At 40.3% G+C, this 22,054-nt stretch overlaps 1 long non-coding RNA gene across 2 annotated transcripts; it reads left to right on the forward strand.

Moving 5' to 3' along the window:
- Positions 1–8,211: 8,211 nt before the first annotated feature.
- Positions 8,212–21,292, forward strand: LOC309622133. 2 transcript variants are annotated; one of them, XR_014240537.1, is made up of 3 exons: positions 8,212–8,424; positions 14,443–14,511; positions 14,850–21,292. It is a non-coding gene; the product is annotated as an uncharacterized lncRNA (long non-coding RNA). The 2 variants fall into 2 exon arrangements; XR_014240538.1 differs by lacking the exon at positions 8,212–8,424 and adding an exon at positions 8,636–9,071.
- The last annotated feature ends 762 nt before the right edge of the window (positions 21,293–22,054 follow it).

Below are 22,054 nucleotides of genomic sequence, written 5' to 3' on the forward strand. Positions count from 1 at the left end.
TCCGCCACTTGCCTACGCCTTTCATGTGTATCAGAAAGAAACCACCAAGCACCCTGGAAATCCTATTACCAGACCTCAGGATATTAATTGTTGCGTTCTCCCCCATGGTTACACAAGTGCTGAAGAAGTGGTTCTCTTTCAATAGTGTCCTGTCAAAACGCCAGGCACAGTTTGTTTTTGACATTTGCTGCTACCGTTAAATAATAGTCTTGCTTCTGTCATAGTTAATGTTGACTTGAAGGCATTTGGAGGGCATTTCTCAACTCCAGCCTTAACAGTGAGACCTGGGTCTTGACAGATATTTTTCTTGCTTGCCCAGGGCAACTGAATGTAAGGGGTTGCAACCTTTGCTTTTCTAAGCTCAAGAAAATTTCAGATGAGCACACACCACTTAAAACTTTAGATCTCATTGTGCACACATGCATGTACTCACAGCCATGAACACCTACACACACATACAAGTTGGAGTTCCTGAAGTTTTGCCATCCTGGGAATGACATTTACATCAATTAAATAGTATCCCATTTTAAGACCCCTTAAATCCTGGCTGTGCTGCCTTGGTAAACCTTTATCTGTTCGAATGTCATACTTAATTACAGATCTCTTTAAAATCAGTAAGCAGGTTTATTGTTTCTGCATTGGCAATGGAGTAAGCCCCGAGCAGCAAGCACTGTGTACCATCTGTCAAAGAGAATCTGAGCTCTTCATACACAACACTTACTTTCTTCTGTCCATTCAAAATTTAATTTATGGGACTTTTCCCCACTTTTGTGCAGAAGCGTCTTTTGAATTTTTCCTCCAGTGTCTTATAGAGCAATGTGTAGAGATCTCCTTCTAATGGGATCGTAATTTCTGAAATGTTCACCATTTATGAGGTAATCGAGAGGAGAGTAAGAAAAAAAATTGGGCAGAGCAAGTGAGAACTGTGCAAGAATTCTGTGGAATTGTGTAGGAGTTGGCATCGCTTGTATGTGAAGGGGCCAAGAAATGCACAGTTGGTTTCAAAATAAATACCAAAGGAATGGTTAATTAGACAAGTCTGTTTTGCAGTTTCAGAAAAAAAGAAGTACAGCAGTCATTAGGATTTCCAGTAACTAAGGCATCTTGGGTTTAGAGCTTTGCATGTGGAGCAGTAGATTGTAAATCTAATGGATAAGCGTCCACCATGTCCTGCTACGTGCTTTTCTTTCGCTACACCTGTGTCACAAAATTCCTCTTCAAATTTTGAGAAATACTTTTAGAGATTTCCAAAATTACAAAATCTGAGCATACGAATTATTGTAACTGTCATCTCTCACTCTCTCTCTCTCTTTCCTTTTATCCTGATATTTGTTTGGGAGACTTGTTTTAGATGGCAGCATTGTTTTTTGAGAGGAATATGAATTCATTTAAAATCGAGATGTGATTATCTCATGACGATTCATATATATCACACAGCAACTTAACTGAATTATAAGATTCCCAGAAAAGAATGGCAGAGCTGGAAGAGACTCTAAAATTCATCCTGGGCAGCACAATCTTGTCATTTTACAAACGCAAAGGCAAAACTCACATCGGTTAAGTGCTTGTCCCTGGTCACAGAGCCAATTAGTGGCAGAATGAGACATTTCAGTAGCTTTAACAGGGCATTAACATTTCAATTCATGAAAAATGTAGATTTAATTTTATAACTCTGCAAGATTTATGACAATGCTGACAACTGGTAGAAAAGGGACACTCATGAATTATGAATGTTTCTATTTGAAGGACAATTATTTGTTACCTTAAGTAAGAGCTGGTACATAATAACATTGAGAATCTATTATATGCTTTACATATACCACCTCATTTAATTACCCCATTAAAACTATGATGCAAATATTATTATCTATAATATAATATGAAGAAACAAAGGCTTAACTTACAAAGATCATACATAATCTGCCAACATCACGCAAGTAGATGCTAAGTTGGGGGAGATCCCAAGCCCTCCTTCTTCCCAGGCTGAAAGACGCAGATCTTTATTGCCCGTGATGTCACCACAGGAATATGTGGAACCTGATTTATTTCTATGAAATGTTAGATGTAGGACTAAAACACATATGGGAAAGTCATGTCCTTACCCTACCTAAACAACTTTAAATTTCAGTCGGAGCAATGAACAATTTCAGTGGCACCATTCTTGGCTAAGAAATGGGTTCAGAGCCTGAGATTTATTATTTTGTGATGAAATAAATTGGATATCTTGAAAGAAGAGGTGTGGGGAAAGATTATTTGCATCATGACTTATTAGAGGTATTTTTAAATCAAAGAATTGGGTTAAATAGTCTCATAATGAAGAAACAGGATGTAAAACATTTCTTACCAGATACATTTTCATCTATGGCTTAAATTGGAACTTCTAAGTCACTCCAGTGTCTTTGATATTAAAATTAACGTTGGAATACTGAAAAAATTTTAAATATTGTTGGCATGTCCATAGGAGAATAACAAGGAAATGGACATTTTAAAAATTTCCATTAGACTTGCATGTGAAAAAAAAAAAAAATACAAGCATCATTTAAGAAGTTGGAAGTGATTTCTGTAGACTATCCCTTTTACTTTTTTTAAAAAAGGAATGCTGAACTTTATTTTATTCTATTTTTAAAAACATCTTTATTGGAGTATAATTGCTTTACAATGGTGTGTTAGTTTCTGCTTTATAACAAAGTGAATCAGCTATACATATACATATATCCCCATATCTCCTCCCTCTTGCGTCTCCCTCCCATCCTCCCTATCCCACCCCTCTAGGTGGTCACAAAGCACAGAGCTGACCTCCCTGTGCTATGCGGCTGCTTCCCACTACCTATTTTACATTTGGTAGTATTTATAAGTCCATGCCACTCTCTCACTTCGTCCCAGCTTACCCTTCCCACTCTCCATGTCCTCACGTCCATTCTCTACATCTGTGTCTTTATTTCTATCCCGGCCCTAGGTTCTTCAGGACCATATATATATATATATATATATATATATGTATTTTAGATTCCATGTATATGTGTTAGCATACGGTATTTGTTTTTCTCTTTCTGACTTACTTCACTTTGTATGACAGACTCTAAGTCCATCCACCTCACTACAAATAACTCAATTTTGTTTCTTTTTATGGCTGAGTAATATTCCATTGTATATATGTGACACATCTTCTTTATCCATTCTTCTGTCGATGGACACTTAGGTTGCTTCCATGTCCTGGCTATTGTAAATAGAGCTGCAATGAACGTTTTGGTACATGACTCTTTTTGAATTATGGTTCTCTCAGAGTATATGCCCAGTAGTGGGATTGCTGTGTCGTATAGTAGTTCTATTTTTAGTTTTTAAGGAAACTCCATACTGTTCTCCATAGTGGCTGTGTCAATTTACATTCCCACCAGCAGTGCAAGAGGGTTCCCTTTTCTCCACACTCTCTCCAGCATTAATTGTTTGTAGATTTTTTGATGACGCCATTCTGACTGGTGTGAGATGATATTTCATGGTAGTTTTGATTTGCATTTTTCGAATGATTAATGATGTTGAGCATTCTTTCAAGTGTTTGTTGGCAATCTGTATATCTTCTTTGGAGAAATGTCTATTTAGGTCTTCTGTCCATTTTTGGATTGGGTTGTTTGTTTTTTTGATATGGAGCTGCATGAGCTGCTTGTAAATTTTGGAGATTAAACCTTTGTCAGTTGCTTCATTTGCAAATATTTTGTCCCATTCTGAGGGTGGTCTTTTCATCTTATTTATGTTTTACTTTGCTGTGAAAGAGCTTTTCAGTTTCATTAGGTCCCACTTGTTTACTTTTGTTTTTATTTCCATTTCTCTAGGAGGTGGGTCAAAAAGGATCTTGCTGCGATTTATGTCATAGAGTGTTCTGCCTATGTTTTCCTCTAAGAGTTTGATAGTGTCTGGCCTTACAGTTAGGTCTTTGATGCATTTGAAGTTTATTTTTGTGTGTGGTGTTAGGGAGTGTTCTAATTTCATTCTTTTACATGTAGCTGTCCACTTTACCCAGCACCACTTACTGAAGAGACTGTCTTTTCTCCATTGTATATTCTTGCCTCCTTTATCAAAAATAAGGTGACCATACGTGTGTGGGTTTATCTCTGGGCTTTTTATCCTGTTCCATTGATCTATATTTCTGTTTTTGTGCCAGTACCATATTGTCTTGATTACTGTAGCTTTGTATTATAGTCTGAAGTCCGGGAGCCTGATGCCTCCAGCTCCGTTTTTCTTTCTCAGGTTTGTTGTGGCTGTTTGGGGTCTTTTGTGTTTCCATACAAATAGTGAAATATTTTGTTCTAGTTCTGTGAAAAATGCCATTGGTAATTTGATAGGGATTGCACTGAATCTGTAGATTGCTTTGGGTAGTATAGTCATTTTCACAATGTTGATTCTTCCAATACAAGAACATGGTATATCTCTCCATCTGTTTGTATCATCTTTAATTTCTTTCATCAGTGTTGTATAGTTTTCTGCATACAGGTTTTTGTCTCCTTAGGTAGGTTTATTCCTAGATATTTTATCCTTTTTGTTGCAATGGTAAATGGGAGTGTTTCCTTAATTTCTGTTTCAGATTTTTCATCATTAGTGTATAAGAATGCAAGAGATTTCTGTGCATTAATTTTGTATTCTGCTACTTTACCAAATTTTTTGATTAGCTCTAGTAGTTTTCTGGTAGCATCTTTAAGATTCCCTATGTGTAGTATCATGTCATCTGCAAACAGTGACAGCTTTACTTCTTTTCCGATTTGCATTCCTATTATTTCTTTTTCTTCTCTGATTGCTGTGGCTAAAACTTTCAAAACTATGTTGAATAATAGTGGTTAGAGTGGACAACCTTGTCTTGCTCCTGATCTTAGAGAAAATGGTTTCAGCTTTTCACCATGGGAAACGATGTTCACTGTAGGTTTGTCATATATGGACTTTACTCTGTTGAGGTAAGTTTCCTATATGCCTGCTTTCTGGAGGGTTTTTATCATAAATGGGTATTGAATTTTCTCAAAAGCTTTTTCTGCATCTATTGAGAGGATCATATGGTTTTTCTCCTTCAATTTGTTAATATGGTTTATCACATTGATTGATTTGTGTATATTGTGTGATTGTGTATATTGAAGAGTCCTTGCATTCCTTGATCATGGTGTATGATCCTTTAAATGTGCTGTTGGATTCTGTTGCTAGTATTTTGTTGAGGATTTTTGCATCTATGTTCATCAGTGTTATTGGCCTGTAGTTTTCTTTCTTTGTGACATCTTTGTCTGGTTTTGGTATCAGGGTGATGGTGGCCTCATAGAATGAGTTTGGAAGTGTGCCTTCCTCTGCTGTATTTTGGAAGAGTTTGAGAAGGACAGGTGTTAGCTCTTCTGTAAATGTTTGATAGATTCCGCCTGTGAAGCCATCTGTCCTGGGCTTTTGTTTGTTGGAAGGTTTTTAACCACAGTCTCAATTTCAGTGCTTGTGATTGGTCTGTTTATATTTTCTATTTCTTCCTGGTTCAGTCTCAGAAGGTTGTGCTTTTCTAAGAATTTGTCCATTTCTTCCAGGTTGTCCATTTTATTGGGATACAGTTGCTTGTAGTAATCTCTCATGATCCTTTGTATTTCTGCAGTGTCAGTTGTTGCTTCTCCTTTTTAATTTCTAATTCTATTGATTTGAGTCTTCTCCCTTATTTTCTTGATGAGCCTGGCTAATGGTTTATTAATTTTGTTTATCTTCTCAAAGAACCAGCTTTTAATTTTATTGATCTTTGCCATTGTTTCCTTCATTTCTTTTTCATTTATTTCTGATCTGCTCTTAATGATTTCTTTCCTTCTGCTAACTTTAGGGGTGTTTTTGTTCTTCTTTCTCTAATTGCTTTAGGTGCAAGGTTAGCTTGTTTATTTGAGATGTTTCTTGTTTCTTGAGGTAGGATTGTATTGCTATAAACTTCCCTCTTAGAACTGCTTTTGCTGCTTCCCGTAGGTTTTGGGTGGTCGTGTTTCCATTGTCATTTGTTTCTAGGTTGTTTTTTTTAAAAATTTATTTATTTATTTTTGGCTGTGTTGGGTCTTCGTTTCTGTGCGAGGGCTTTCTCTAGTTGCGGCGAGCAGGAGCCACTCGGGTTTGTTTGTTAGGTCTTTTGTTTTTGGGTTTGTTATTGTAGGTCTTTTCCTTCTCTTGTGTTTCCTGCCCAAAGAAGTTCCTTTAGCATTTGTTGTAAAGCTGGTTTGGTGGTGCTGAACTCTCTTAGCTTTTGCTTGTCTGTAAAGGTCTTAATTTCTCTGTAGAATCTGAATGAGATCCTTGCTGGGTAGAGAAATCTTGGTTGTAGGTTTTTTCCTTTCATCACTTTAAATATGTCCTGCCACTCCCTTCTGGCTTGCAGAGTTTCTGCTGAAAGATCAGCTGTTAACTTTATGGGGATTCCCTTGTATGTTATTTGTTGTTTTCCCCTTGCTGCTTTTAATATTTCTTCTTTGTATTTAATTATTGATAGTTTGATTAATATGTGTCTTGGTTTGTTTCTTCTTGTATTTATCCTGTATGGGACTCTGTGCTTCCTGGACTTGACTGACTATTTCTTTTCCCATATTAGGGAAGTTTTCTACTATAATCTCTTCAAATATTTTCTCAGTCCCTTTCTTTTTCTCTTCTTTTTCTGGGACCCTTATAATTCGAATGTTGGTGCATTTAATGTTGTCCCCCTGGTCTCTAAGACTGTCCTGAATTCTTTTCATTGTTTTTTCTTTATTCTGCTCTGCAGTAGTTATTTCCACTCTTTTATCTTCCAGGTCACTTATCCGTTCTTCTGCCTCAGTTATTCTGCTATTGATTCCCTCTAGAGAATTTTTAATTTCATTTATTGTGTTGTTCATCATTTTTTATTTAGTTGCTCTTTAGTTCTTCTAGGTCCTTGTTAAACGTTTCTTGTATTCTATTTCCAAGATTTTGGATCATCTTTACTATCATTATTCTGTATTCTTTTTCAGGTAGACTGCCTATTTCCTATTCATTTGTTTGCTCTGGTGGGTTTTTACCTTGGTCCTTCATCTGCTGTGTGTTTCTCTGTCTTCTCATTTTACTTAACCTACTGTGTTTGGGGTCTCCTTTTAGCAGGATGCAGGTTCATAGTTCTCATTGTTTTTGGTGTCAGCCCCCAGGGGCTAAGGTTTGTTCAGTGGGTTGTGTAGGTTTCCTGATGGAGGGGACTTGTGCCTGTGTTCTGGTGGATGAAGCTGGATCTTGTCTTTCTGTTGGGCAGGACTGTGTCCGGTGGTGTGTTTTGGGGTGTGTGTTACCTTATTAAGGTTTTAGGCAGCCTCTGTGCTAATGGGTGGTGTTGTGTTCCTGTCCTGCTAGTTGTTTGGCATAGGGTGTCCAGCACTGGAGCTTGCTGGTCGTTGAGTGGATCTGGGTTTTAGCATTGAGATGGAAATCTCTGGGAGAGCTTTTGCCATTTGATATTACATGGAGCTGGGAGGTGTCTGGTGGACAAATGTCCTGAACTCGGCTCTCCCACCTCAGAGGCACAGGCCTGACAGCTGGCTGGAGCACCAAGACCCTGTCAGCCACACAGCTCAGAAGATAAGGGACAAAAGAAGAAAGACAGAAAAAATAAAATAAAATTAAAAGGTTATTAAAATAAGAAATAGAAAATAATTATTACAAATAAAAAAATTAAAAAGTAATAAAAAAAAAGAAAGAAAGAAAGAAGGGAGCAACGAAACTAAAAAACAAATCTACCCATGAAAATAAACTCTAAATACTAAACTAAGATAAACATAAAGCCAGGATCAAATTAAATGCGGAAAGGAAACCCTAAGTCTACAGTTGCTCCCAAAGTCCACCTCCTCAATTTGGGATGATTCGTTGTCTATTCAGCAATTCCACAGATGCAGGTACATCAAGTTGTTTGTGGAGTTTTAATCCGCTGCTCCTGAGGCTGCTGGGAGAAATTTCCCTTTCTCTTCTTTGTTCGCACAGCTCCCGGGTTCAGCTTTGGATTTGGACCCCCCTCTGCATGTAGGTCGCCTGAGGGCATCTGTTCTTCGCTCAGACAGGACAGGGTTAAAGGCGCAGCTGCTTCGGGGGCTCTGGCTCACTCAGGCTGGGGGGAGGGAGGGGTACAGAGGAGGCGGGGCGAACCTGCGGCGTCAGAGGCCGGCGTGACGTTGCACCAGCCCGAGACGCGCCGTGCGTTCTCCCGGGGAAGTTGTCCCCGGATCACGGGACCCTGGCAGTGGCGGGCTGCACAGGCTCCCGGGAGGGGAGGTGTGGAGAGTGACCTGTGCTCGCACACAGGCTTCTTGGTGGCGGCAGCAGCAGCCCCAGCGTCTCACGCCCGTCTCTGGGGTCCACGCTGATGGCCGTGGCTCGCGCGCGTCTCTGGAGCTCCTTTAAGCGGCGCTCTGAATCCCCTCTCCTCGCGCACCAGGAAACAAAGAGGTAAGAAAAAGTCTCTTGCCTCTTCGGCAGCTGCAGACTTTTTCTCAGACTCCTTCCCGGCTAGCTGTGGTGTGCTAACCCCTTCAGGCTGTGTTCACGCCGCCAACCCCAGTCCTCTCCCTGCGATCCGACCGCAGCCCGAGCCTCAGCTCCCAGCCCCACCCGCCCCGGCGGGGGAGCAGACAAGCCTCTCGGGCTGGTGAGTGCTGCTCGGCGCCGAGCCTCTGTGCGGGGATCTCTCCGCTTTGCCCTCCGCACCCCTGTGGCTGCGCTCTCCCCCGTGGCTCCGAAGCTCCCCCCTCCGCCACCCGCAGTCTCCGCCCGCGAAGGGGCTCCTAGTGTGTGGAAACCTTTCCTCCTTCACGGCTCCCTCCCACTGGTGCAGGTCCCGTCCCTATTCTTTTGTCTCTGTTATTTCTTTTTTCTTTTGCCCTACCCAGGTATGTGGGGATTTTCTTGCCTTTTGGGAGGTCTGACGTCTTCTGCCAGTGTTCAGTGGGTGTTCTATAGGAGCAGTTCCACATGTAGATGTATTTCTGATGTATCTGTGGGAAGGAAGGTGATCTCCGCGTCTTACTCTTCCGCCATCTTGAAGGTCTCCGGAATGCTGTTAAATCGAAGGCAACATGGGAGTGCCTCAGAGTCCGGTATTTTTTCCATCTATCCCTTATATTCTGACATTCATGACTTTAATGAAGATAGGATAGAAAAAATAAGATTAGGCTAATTATGAGATCAAGGCCCTTAATTAATAAATATAAATGCAAGAGGTTAATAACTTCCTCTCCCTTTGCCTCACCTTTAGCTCTGAAAAGGGTTGTCCCACACGCCACAGTAAACTCCACTCCTTCCTGAGCACGCCCCCGCCCTTCCTAGTGAGTCCAATCCGGAAACTAGAGCCATAAGGTCAGGTCAGGAATGGGGTTGGCTCAGTGGAATCTGGGGCTTTTGGCTACAGCAGTTGGGACCTTTGGGGATATGCATGGCAGAATACCTGGTTCAAAATGACATAAGCAAGAAAGAAAGTTATTGAAACTAACAGGCAGGACTGGCTTCATGTGTAGCCAGGATTTAGGTTTCAAAAACTGCCATCAGGGCTCAACTTCTTTCCATCCTTCTCTGTATCTTTTGTGTTGGCCGTAAGCTGGGGCTTTATGAAGCTGGATGGTGTTGGCAGCTTCAGCCTCAAGTCCTTCCCCTTGCATGTCCTGTCTCTCAGGAACCTCTGCTAAAGTCTCATAGAAGCTTACTGGCTCTGGTCAGGTCAGGTGTCCCTTGCCACACCAATCCCCATGGATTGGTTCTGCACAGACACAATGCGATATTGATACCGCCAAGGGTTCTTGGCCTTTGTCAATCCATAGAAATTAATAAGAGGCCAGAAAAGAAATTGAGGCAAGGCTTTATTGGGGTTCCTGCTGCAGCAGCAGGGAGCAAAAACAAGTAACAGATTCCCTTGCTTGCTCCCTGTGGGGCAGTGAGCTGGTTCCTTATATGGGGTGAGGGTAGGGGTGTGTCCAGAAGTCAGGCGGAGGGGTGGCTTAGGTGGTCTGCCCACCCCTTTGGTGGTGTTGAGTACAGAGGGCATGCTCAGTAGCCTGCTTTTGCTCCCAACACCCTGTTTTTTGCTCCTGGCTCTTCAGAAGTGGCAGTTGGACTTTTTTGGTCTTTTTGTGTCTTGTCCAGAATTTGCCCCTACTACGCATGCACACAGTTATTTTTTGTCCTTTATAGTTTTGTTGTTTGTTCGTTCGTTTGTTTTTGTTGTTGCTTGAGTAGACATGTGTCCAGGTGCAAACATTGCAGCACTGCAGCAAAGGATCCCAGGTCCCAGGTCCCAGCCTGTATCAATATGATGACAAAAAAAAGGGTAACTAAAAAGACAAGGGTCGTGTATCAGAGCCCAAAAGTCATAATGAACTGGAAGTTGCTAACTGTAGACAGAAACAGACAGTAGGTGATGGAGAAAAAGAAGGGAGAGAGAAAAACCATCTCATGTCTTTCTACTTCCCATGAAACCTATACTTTCCTTCCAGTAAACTCTTTAAGAAAGGATTTAAATTGAGTGGTTTTCTGTTCTTTGTACCTGTCCAACCATGACTGAAATAATGTGCTGGTGTTCCCTTTACTGATTAATATTCTGAGTCATATGTAAGTTATACACACCTTATAGATAATGTGTGTCCCTCAATGGGAAGAGAAACCTGCCCACCAAACAGATCATCCAAAGATTATTTGGAGCAATTAGATGCGTGGCTTGAACTAAATGATCTTGGAAGTGACCATGAAACTGAGTTTCAGAGGTTACCTCGTTCTCTGAAAATACTGACACTCAGTTTCATGAAAAACAACTTTTTTCAACTCTTTTCCCACTTTTGCCAGATACATTTTCATTTATGACTTAAATTTGAACCACGTGTGAAAGTTCCCTGCTCAACTATCTCACCTGGTGTCATGGAAGGGGCTCCTGATAATCTATGTGGTTAAGCATGAGGTGGCCATACTTCCTTTTAAATAAATCTTTTGTAAATAAGAACATTTTGGTCAATGGCGCTGGAGATATCATTGAAGCAATTCCCTTAGATCTGAGCTAGGCCACAACTAAATCATTTCAGTTCTTGTTTGAAATGAAAACTAGGAGAGTCTAGAACCTCTCCAAGAAATCCACCCAAATCTTTAAGCGCTCTCACCTTCATTTGACATTCACCAAACACTAGGTTAGAAGGTTTGGGAGATGGATTTGCTCTTTAAGATGATGGGAACACATTTTATTCAGTTTCTGCTGCAGTGCCCAGAGGAGGCAGGTTGTGGGACTAGCTTTGGACAGATCTTTTCATGATGTCGTGATTTGAGAAAGTGCTTAGTTTCCGTTCTCATACTTCATAGAGATTTGGTACAGTTAGCGGACAGGCTTCCAGGGCTTGTATTTGACCCTATCTTGCTGCCTGATTACGAATGAATCCAACTGGAACACCGCCAGCCCCAGCCACAGAAGCAGGTTCCTTAACCTGAGCTTTTGAAAGCCTCTGTGTATGCAGTTATACACGATATCACCTCTAGTCATTTGGCTTAGGGCCCTGCCCTGGCTAGCTTAACAACTTTGATTTTTGGTAAGCCAAATAATTCCACTGGGGCAGGATATTGTTACAATTTCAGAATGAAATTCTCTTATCTTGCCAAAACCATTATGTTCTTTCTTAGTAAAGTAGATACAGTGGACCGTTTCTTCCCAAATGTCATAAACTCCATTCTCTTTTCATAATTTTTGGAATAAGTATGGAATGGAAAAGAAAAAAAATCCTGCCATCTGAAGCCAAGCTATGTAGGGAGATGTTAGATCACTTTTGGCAAGAGAGAAAGGCTCTGAGAGCTGGACTTGGATACAAGAAATACAAGAAACTCATCCCTTTATGTGCTGTTTTTAATGATTACACTCTCCCCTGAGGATTGATTAATATTCTTTCCGATTAGCTGTCTTTTGTTCCTACTTGTCCAGAGAAAGTGCCTGTTTTTAAGCCTGACACCCACAATAAATAAATAAAGAACGAAGGTCATATGCATGGGAATTGGAGAGTACAGGAGATGCCTATTGAAAATACATTCCCACCTAGAAGAATTTCTGTCTCATAGAATTTTAGTATTTTGTAACTTTGTGTATCCTAATCATATTAAAAGTGAATTTATTCCATAGCTGACCGATCTGTTCAGGAACCAGAAAGTATTTAGGTAGCCCATAGACTAAAACATCTTTCTATCTACTATGGTGTTACCCTATGGACCTATGAGGAGAGACAGGCAGGGGTTGCCATAAATGATTAGCCTATGTCATCCAGCAAATTACAACTTCTTTCTATTGCAAAACACTGCTTCTGTGCATAGTGAGAGGCAATGCACTATAATGGGAAGGTTCTGGATGAAGGTCCAAATATTAAGGGTGTAGTTTTAGGTCTGCTAGGAGCTTACTGGCTGACTCAACAACTTTAGGTCTATTCTTTCACCTATAAAATGAAGGCCCTGGAAGAGCTGGTCTCTAAAAGAGGCAACAGAGCATAGTGACTAAGGTTGGGGTCCTGGCTCTGCCACTCACTAGCAGTTTGAACTTGGACAAGTTATTTTACCTACACTTGTCTTGTTGTTGTTGTTTTTTTAATTTGTAAAATGGGTTATTATGAGTTAATTTGAGGATTAAATAACCTAAGACATACAAAGTACCTAGAAGAGACTTTGGCCCATAGTCAGTGCTCAAATGTTATTATTAGCAACATCACCATCTAAAATCTCTCCAAGGCATGAAAAGGCCTTGTCCTACCCACCATGGAAATATAACAGGAGAACCGGATTTTCCAACTTGGTTTGGTAAGCAAAATCTATGTATGAAGTAGTTAGAAAACCATACATAATCATCAGATTAAATGAAAGGTTAATTCTTCTTCCTTTCAAGAATACCAATAGAAATTAAACAATATAGACCTTGGTCAATTTGGTGGGCGGGGGGGGGGGCGCTTTCCTTTATGACAAGAGTGTTTTTGTTTGGAGATGATCTGACAGATGTCTCCAACAAACCTATGATTTCTTCACACACCCCTACCCCCCGCCCCTTTTCACACCTCAGGAAATAGTAACACATCCTCTCAGATCAATTGGACCCACAATGAATAAGGATACAAAAGACCTAAGCCACATAATCATAAAGGTAGATGTGAAAACCTTTATCCAGAGCCAAAACATAAGGTTTTGTTTACAAAACCAAGTTGGAAAATCCAGTTTTCCTTCTATATTTCCTTGGTGAGTAGGACAAGTTCCTTTCATGACTTGGAGGGATTTTAGATGCTGCTAATAATAACATTCGAGCATTTACTATGAACAAACTCCCTTTCTCTCTGAAGGTAGGAATATATCATTGCTTCAAGTGCCCATGGAACAGCCACAATAATTGACCATACCATTGACCACCACAAAGGAAGTCACAATAAATTTCAAAAAGTAGAGATAATATAGACATTATTTTTTGTTCACAATGCAGTAAAAATAAAAATTAATAAAAATAAAAGTATTTTAAGAAAATCTTCATTTAAACAAGTCCTGCGTTAAAGTACAAATCGAAATTGCAGAATTTCTAAAAACCAAAGGTAGTGAAAATACTACATATTAGATTCTGAATCTAGAGGATAGAACAAAAGCAGTACTCATAGGAAATGTCATAATCTAAAATGTAAAAGAAATATTTGTGTAAAATATAAAGTAGATGAAATTGAAAGAATTAAGAATCAAAAAGTTAGAAAAAAGAACAACAAAATAAACCAAAGGAAAGCAGAAGGAATAAAATAAAAATAAAAGGAATTAATGAGTTAGATAACAGTGGTGGTGGGGGGAACAAAGTAAATAAGTGAATACCTGGATCATTGGGGCAAAATCAGTAAAACAGATAAGCCTTCTCAGAAATCAGGGAAGAATGAACAAATGAAAAAAAAAAAAAAGCATGACAAGAAGAAAATGATGAAGAAAGGAAGGAAAATTTAAGAATAATTTTGCACAACTTTATGTATCTAAATTTGCAAATCTGAAAGAAATGGATTTTTCTAGAAGAATATAATTTACTGAAACCAGCTGTAAGCAGACCAATTTTCATAGAAAAAATTAGAGAAAATTGTAAAGGAGTTAATTTTTTAAAAGTACAAGGGCTACGTGTTTCCCAGGCAAATTTAACCAAACCTTTAAAGGAAGGATGATTCCAACACTATTTAAATTGTTCTGGAGCATATACGAAAAAGAACAGCTTTCAAATTATTTTTACCCAGCAAAGATAACATTGAATACAAAGGCTATACAGAAAAGAAATGATAAATGAATCTCACATATGAATATTGATGCATAAATCATAAGTAAAATATTAGCAATCAGAAGGCAGCAGCATACTAAAAGAATAATACTTCATAACAAGTGCAGCTTATTCTAAGAATGCAAAGACATTTCATCAAAGTAGATCTAAGAAGAAAAATCATATGATTGTCTCTACAGATACTGAAGATGCATTTGACAAAATTCCATACCTGCTTGTATTTGCATAAAGAATCACTGGAAGGACAGGTAAGAAACTAATGAAACTGGTGAGTCATGGGGGCAGAGAGCAGGGTTATCAAACAGGGCAAAGAACAGCATGGGTGGGGGCAATGTTCTCAATGTCCATCTTTTTATATCACTTTCATTTTTAAGCCATGAGATCATTTTACCTGTTCAAAAATTACAGTTCTCCATAAATAATATTATTTTAGTTACCATTGTATTCTATGCCAGGTGCTTCAACTCTGTTCTTGTTGAAAAATTAAGCTTCAAGTGAATCACAGACAACAGCAACACTTTGTCACAGAATTGTAGGTCAAAGGGAAGTAAAGGAAAAACCAAATGTGATGTTACTTTCTTTCTAGACAATCTCTCTCTGCTCCATCTTGACTACAGGATGTAGGCTGACCTTGGACTTGCTGTAGCACAAACAACACTACTCATGGGCTTTGGTAAGTCCTATCTCGTCCCAAGTCCACCATGCTGGTCTCACTCTGTCCTTTGATGAGGGAGGGAAACAAAGCCATAAGCAGTGTGCTCAATCATTCCTGCAGAGCCCGGGCCTCCAACCTTTCTATTATCTCCAACTCCCTGCCTCGAAAAGGAACTGTAAAGTGACTAAATGGGCAGTGTGGCCCAGGACTACCCAAAGGGTCCTGATGTGTGTTGGAAACCTCCTCAGCATGCTGTGGGTATTCCACTGCGTTTACTGAGGATCCGCTCTGTGCTGGCACCAAGGTCCTGGAGCTGAAAGACTCCTCCCTTCTGGCAGAGAGCTCAGACCAGAGAGGCCCAGGCTGGGCTGTCTGCTCCTACCTGCTCCTATAGAAGTGTGCAAAGGGTGCAGAAGAATCCCACAGGAAAGCTCTGAGACCCAGCCAGGGAGGTCAGGCCAGGCAAGCCTGCCCAAGTTTTAAGGGGTGATTTGGAGCTTGCAAGACACAGAGGTCGGGAAGAGTGGTGAAAACACAGCTTTAGAGCAAGAGGCCTTTGTCAAGTGGCCCCTCTTCCCAGAAGGCCCTCCATCTCCCCTCGACCACTCTCATCCTTCAAGTCCCCTCCAAAAAGGCGATTCAAGAAGGGCAACCTCAGTTCTCTCTCCCATGCTGGTGTGGTTGATATGTTCACCATTGTCTCCCTAGGACCTAGACCAATGCTTGGCCTCCAGTAGGTGCTTGGTAAATATTTGTTAAATGAACAAATGATTTGTAAGTTGTGTTCTTCAAAGCTGGCCAGGAATTTTTACATCAGAGTGTTCTGTTTCTTTGGATAAATCTCTATGGCAAACATAAAAAACCATTCAGGTGCTTATTTGTTTCTGAAAGAGGCTGTGCAGGATGGAGTGTTTGAGTTTGAACACATAGCCAACAACTTACAATATTGGGCTTGGGAACAGTGATGCCCTGACCTGATTCCACTTAATTCTGTTTCCTTTGCTCTGCTCCCTCTCCCTGCCCGAAACTCCTCCTCTTCCCTCAAATCATAAGAAGGAAATAAAGGAAGTCAGTCATGTAGGTACACAAACATTTTAAAGGGCTCTACCCTTGGAGGATAGTGCACATATATCCCATTGCTTTTTATTATTTATTGTGTGATCTTCAGCCACTCACATAACTTCTTGAAGCCTTAGTTTTTCCCTCTATAAAAGAGAAATGTTATTTCTACTCTGTTTATTGGCCATATTTGTAAAACTCATAACTGAACACCTCGTACATAATAGATGCTCAATAAACAGGAGATGAGACTCCCATTTAGTAATAAGGGTTGCTATTTTTATTGGTGATGGTGATGGTGTGTGTATGGGTTCATTCATCAGTCTCAGCACATTACAAATACCAGTCAGCAGAACCTCCTCCTTCATCCTATTATGTCTATGTGTGCAGAGAGCAGTAAAGAGTCCACAAAGATATTGAGAAATTAATTAAACGTACTAAATGAGTGGGGCAGTGAAATGTGAAATCTTGGAACATGAAGACTGGGAACAAATAAGACTGAAAAGAAGGACTTTTTGAATCACAAGGAAAAGTTCTGTGTTTTAGACATCCAGGTCTGGATTTAAGTACTCAGGACTCTGTTGGAAGCAAATTCTTGGTGTCTAATCTAGATCCTTCACCCTTCCCCTTTCTTTGGATTCTTGGGCAGGCACTGGCTTGTTTTGCTCCATTCGCTCTGCTTACTCTTCGGTTTTCTCCAGGCTCTGCTTCCTATGCCCGTCCTTAAATAGTGCTTCCCAGGTCTTGCTCATCAGGTCCTGGTGCATGCCACCCTGACACTCCAATCACCCGGGCCAGGACCCAGGAGTCACGCTTGATTCTTCTTCCTCTTTCTCTTTCATCAGTCTCTATAGCTTAATAGTTTTCAAGCTTTCCATCCCCACTGGCACAGTCTACTTTCAGACCCCAGTAATAGCAGCTAGACTTCTGTGGTAGCCCCTGACCTTGACTATCACCCATGCTTCCTTCTCCCAATTTGTCCTTCACACTGCAGTCAGAGGGAGCCTTCCAATGCAAATCTCTGGTGCCCTCAGAAGACAGTCAGGCCTCCTTAGCATGGCGCCCAATGCCCTTCAGGACCTGACTCCTGGCAGGAGCCCACCTCTCCAACCATATCCTGCTCCCTCCCATTTTTCTCTCAGTCCCTCCCACATGAAAGGAGAAGCTTCACCGTTCAGGGACTTTGTTGATATGCTCCTCTTGCTGGGCATGTCTTTTCCCACCTCCTAGCCAGATCTCAGCTTGGGGGCCACCTCCTCTAAGAAGCCTTTGCTGACAACTCCTTCTACCCCTCACTCGACTTATACTCACAATATTTATGTCATCATTATGGTTGCCCCTTAACTGTCCTTCTCCCTATATGGGATGGTGGTGAAATGTGGGTACTCAAGAGCCACCTTACCCACCAACCAGCTGTGGCATCTTGCACAAGTTACTTAACTCCTCTGTGCTTCAGTTTACCCATCTGCAAAATGAGAGTAATCATTGCAGGATGATTGTGAGGATGAAATGAGCTAATACATGTAGAGTGCTGGGCACAGAGCATGGCACATAATAAGCCCTGCATGAGCATGGATTATTATTATTAGATTGTGATCACTTTGAGGGCAGGTCTGAGTTTTATTCACTTCTGAATCCTCAGTTTCCAGCTGAGCCCCTGGCACTGAATTAATGACTAATAATAATAGTAGTGACAATGATGATCACAGCAATGAGTGTCTATAGAGATAGCACTTTACATAGCCTATAACATGTGTTCACCTGCTGTAAGATACCTATGATTATCCCCATTTCACTGGGGAAGATATGAGGCCTCAGAGAGGACTGGATTAATCCAATTTGTTGCAGGAGTAAACAGTAGAGGTGGTATGCAAACTCGCCATTCTGATTTCAATACTCAAGCTTTTGGAATTTGGGGATTTTAATATCTGAGACCTGGAGCTTGGTTCAAGATGGCAGAGTAGAAGGACGTGTGCTCACTCCCTCTTGCAAGAGCACCAGAGTCACAACTAACTGCTGGACAGTCATCGACAGGAAGACACTGGAACTCACCGAAAAAGATACCCCATATCCAAAGACAAAGGAGAAGCTGCAATAAGACGGTAGAAGGGATGAAATCACAAAAAATCAAATCCCATAACCACTGGGTGGGCGAGTCACAAACTGGAGAAGAATTATACCACAGAAGTCCACCCACTGGAGTGAAGGTCCTGAGCCCCACGTCAGGCTTCCAAACCGGGGGGTCCGGCAATGGGAGGAGGAACCCCAGAGAAAAAGACTTTGAAGGCCAGCAGGATTTGATTACAGGACTTTGACAGGACTGGGGGAAACAGAGACTCCACTCTTGGAGGGCACACACAAAGTTGTGTGCACACCAGGAACCAGGGAGAAGAAGGAATGACCCCATAGGAGACTGAACCAGACCTACCTGCTGGTGTTGGGGGGTCTCCTGCAGAGGCGGGGGTCAGCTGAAGCTCACCACAGGGACAAGGACACTGGCAGCAGAAGTTCTGGGAAGTACTCCTTGGCGTGAGCCCTCCCGGAGTCTGCCGTTAGCCCCACAAGAAGCCTGTAGGCTCCAATGCAGGGTTGCCTCAGGCCAACAACCAACAGGGAGGGAACCCAGCCCCACCCATCAGCAGACAAGCGGATTAAAATTTTACTGAGCTCTGCCCACCAGAGCAACACAGAGCTCTACCCACAACCAGTCCCTCCCATCAGGAAGCTTGCAAAGTCTCTTAAATAGACTCATCCATCAGAGGGCAGATGGCAGAAGCAAGAAGAACTACAGTCCTGCAGCCTGCAGAACGAAAACCACAATCACAGAAAGATAGACAAAGTGAAAAGGCAGAGGACTATGTCGAAGATGAATAAATAAGATAAAACCCCAGAAAAACAATTAAATGAAGTGGAGATAGGCAACCTTCCAGGAAAAGAATTCAGAATAATGTTAGTGAAGATGATCCAGGATATCGGAAAAAGAATGGAGGCAAGGATGGAGAAGATGCAAGAAATGTTTAACAAAGACATAGAAGAATTAGAGAACAAACAAACAGAGATGAACAATACAATAACTGAAATGAAAAATACACTAGAAGGAATCAATAGCAGAATAACTGAGGCAGAAGAACGGATAAGTGACCTGGAAGACAGAAGGGTGGAAATCACTGCCATGGAACAGAATAAAGAAAAAAGAATGAAAAGAAATGAAGACAGTCTAAGTGACCTCTGGGACAACATTAAAGGCACTAACATTCACATTATAGGGGTCCCAGAAGGAGAAGAAAGAGAGAAAGGACCCGAGAAAATGTTCGAAGAGATTATAGTTAAAAACTTCCCTCACATGGGAAAGAAAATAGCCACCCAAGTCCAGGAATCACAGAGAGCCCCAGACAGGATAAACAGAAGGAGAAACATGCTGAGACACATGGTAATCAAATTGACAAAAGTTAAAGAAAAAGAAGAATTATTAAAAGCAACAAGGGAAAGATGAAAAATAATATACAAGGGAACTCCCATAAGGTTAACAACTGATTTCTCAGCAGAAATTCTGCAAGCAAGAAGAGAGTGGAATGATATATTTAAAGTGATGAAAGGGAAGAACCTACAACCAAGAATACTCTAACCAAGAAGGATCTCATTCAGATTCGATGGAGAAATCAAAAGCTTTACAGACAAGCAAAAGAGAAGAGAATTCAGCACCACCAAACCAGCTCTACAACAAATGCTAAAGGAACTTCTCTAAACGGGAAACAGAAGAGAAGAAAAGGACCTACAAAAACAAACCCAAAACAATTAAGAAAACAGGAAAATACATATCAATAATTACCGTAAATGTGAATGGATTAAATGTTCCAATCAAAAGACACAGACTGGCTGAATGGATATAAAAACAAGACCTTTATATAAGCTGTCTACAAGAGACCAACTTCAGACCTAGGGACACATAGAGACTGCAAGTGAGGGGATGGAAAAAGATAATCCATGCAAATGGAAATCAAAAGAAAGCTGGAGTAGCAATACTCATATCAGATAAAATAGACTTTAAAATAAAGAATGTTATAAGAGACAAGAAAGGACACTACATAATGATCAAGGGATCAATCCAAGAAGAAGATATAACAATTATAAAAATATACGCACCCAACATAGGCACACCTCAATACATAAAGAAAATGTTAACAGCTATAGGAGGGGAAACAATAATAGTGGGGGACTTCTTTAACACCTCACTTACACCAATGGACAGATCATCCACAGAGAAAATTAATAAGGAAACACAAGCTTTAAATGACACAATAGACCAGATAGATTTAATTGATATTTATAGGACATTCCATCCGAAAACAGCAGATTACATTTTCTTCTTAAGGGCACACAGAACATTCTCCAGGATAGATAAGACCCTGGGTCACAAATCAAGCCTCTGTAAACTTAAGAAAATTGAAATCATTGCAAGCATCTTTTCTGACCACAATGCTATGAGATTAGAAATCAATTACAGGGGAAAAAAAAATGTAAAAACACAAACACATGGAGGCTAAACAATACACTACTAAATAACCAAGAGACCTCTGAAGACGTCAAAGAAGAAATCAAAAAATACGTAGAGACAAATGACAATGAAAACACGACGATCCAAAACCTATGGGATGCAGCAAAAGTAGTTCTAAGAGGTAAGTTTATAGCTATACAAGCCTACCTCAAGAAACAAGAAAAATCTCAAATAAACAATCTAACCTTACATCTAAAGGAACTAGAGAAAGAAGAACAAGAAACCCACAAATTTAGTAGAAAGAAAGAAATCATAAAGATCAGAGCAGAAATAAATGAAACTGAAACAAAGAAAACAATAGCAAAGAGCAACAAAACTAAAAGCTGGTTCTATGAGAAGATAAACAAAATTGATAGACCTTTAGCCAGACTCATCAAGAAAAAGAGGGAGAGGACTCAAATCAATAAAATTAGAAATGAAAAAGGAGAAGTTACAATGAACACTGCAGAAATACAAAGCATCATAAGAGACTCCTACAAGCAACTCTATGCCAATAAAATGGACAACCTGGATGAAATGGACAAATTCTTAGAAAGGTATAACCTTCCAAAACTGAACCAGGAAGAAACAGAAAATATGAACAGACCAATCACAAGTAATGAAATTGAAACTGTGATTAAAAATCTTCCAACAAACAAAAGTCTGGGATCAGATGGCTTCACAGGTGAATTCTATCAAACATTTAGAGAAGAGCTAACACCCATCTTTCTCAAAATCTTCCAAAAAATTTCAGAAAAAGGAACACTCCCAAACTCATTCTACAAGGATGAGACCAAAACCAGACAAAGATACTACAAAAAAAAAAAAAAAATTACAGACCAACATCACTGATGAATATAGATGCAAAAATCTTCAACAAAATACTAGCAAACAGAATCCAACAACGCGTTAAAAGGATCATATACCATGATCAAGTGGGATTTATCCCAGGGATGCAAGGATTCTTCAATATATGCAAATCAATCAATGTGATACACCATATTAACAAATTGAAGAATAAAAACCATATGATCATCTCAATAGATGCAGAAACAACTTTTGACAAAATTCAACACCGATTTATGACAAAAACTCTTCAGAAAGTGGGCATAGAGGGACCCTACCTCAACATAATAAAGGCCATATATGACAAACCCACAGCAAACATCATTCTCAATGGTGAAAAACTGAAAGCATTTCCTCTAAGATCAGGAACAAGACAAGGATGTCCACTTTCACCACTATTATTCAACATAATTTTGGAAGTCCTAGCCACAGCAATCACAGATGAAAAAGAAATAAAAAGAATCCAGATGGGAAAAGAAGAAGTAAAACTGTCACTGTTTGCAGATGACATGATGCTATACATAGATAATCCTAAAGATGCCACCAGAAAACTACTAGAGCTAATCAATGAATGAGGTAAAGTTGCAGGATATAAAATTAATGCACAGAAATCTCTTGCATTCCTATACACTAACAATGAAAGATCAGAAAGAGAAACTAAGGAAACACTCCCATTCACCACTGCAACAGAAAGAAT

This window comes from Balaenoptera borealis (genome assembly GCF_965194805.1).
Source record: "Balaenoptera borealis genome assembly, contig: HAP1_SCAFFOLD_1608, whole genome shotgun sequence".
Classification (NCBI taxonomy): Eukaryota; Metazoa; Chordata; class Mammalia; order Artiodactyla; family Balaenopteridae; genus Balaenoptera; species Balaenoptera borealis.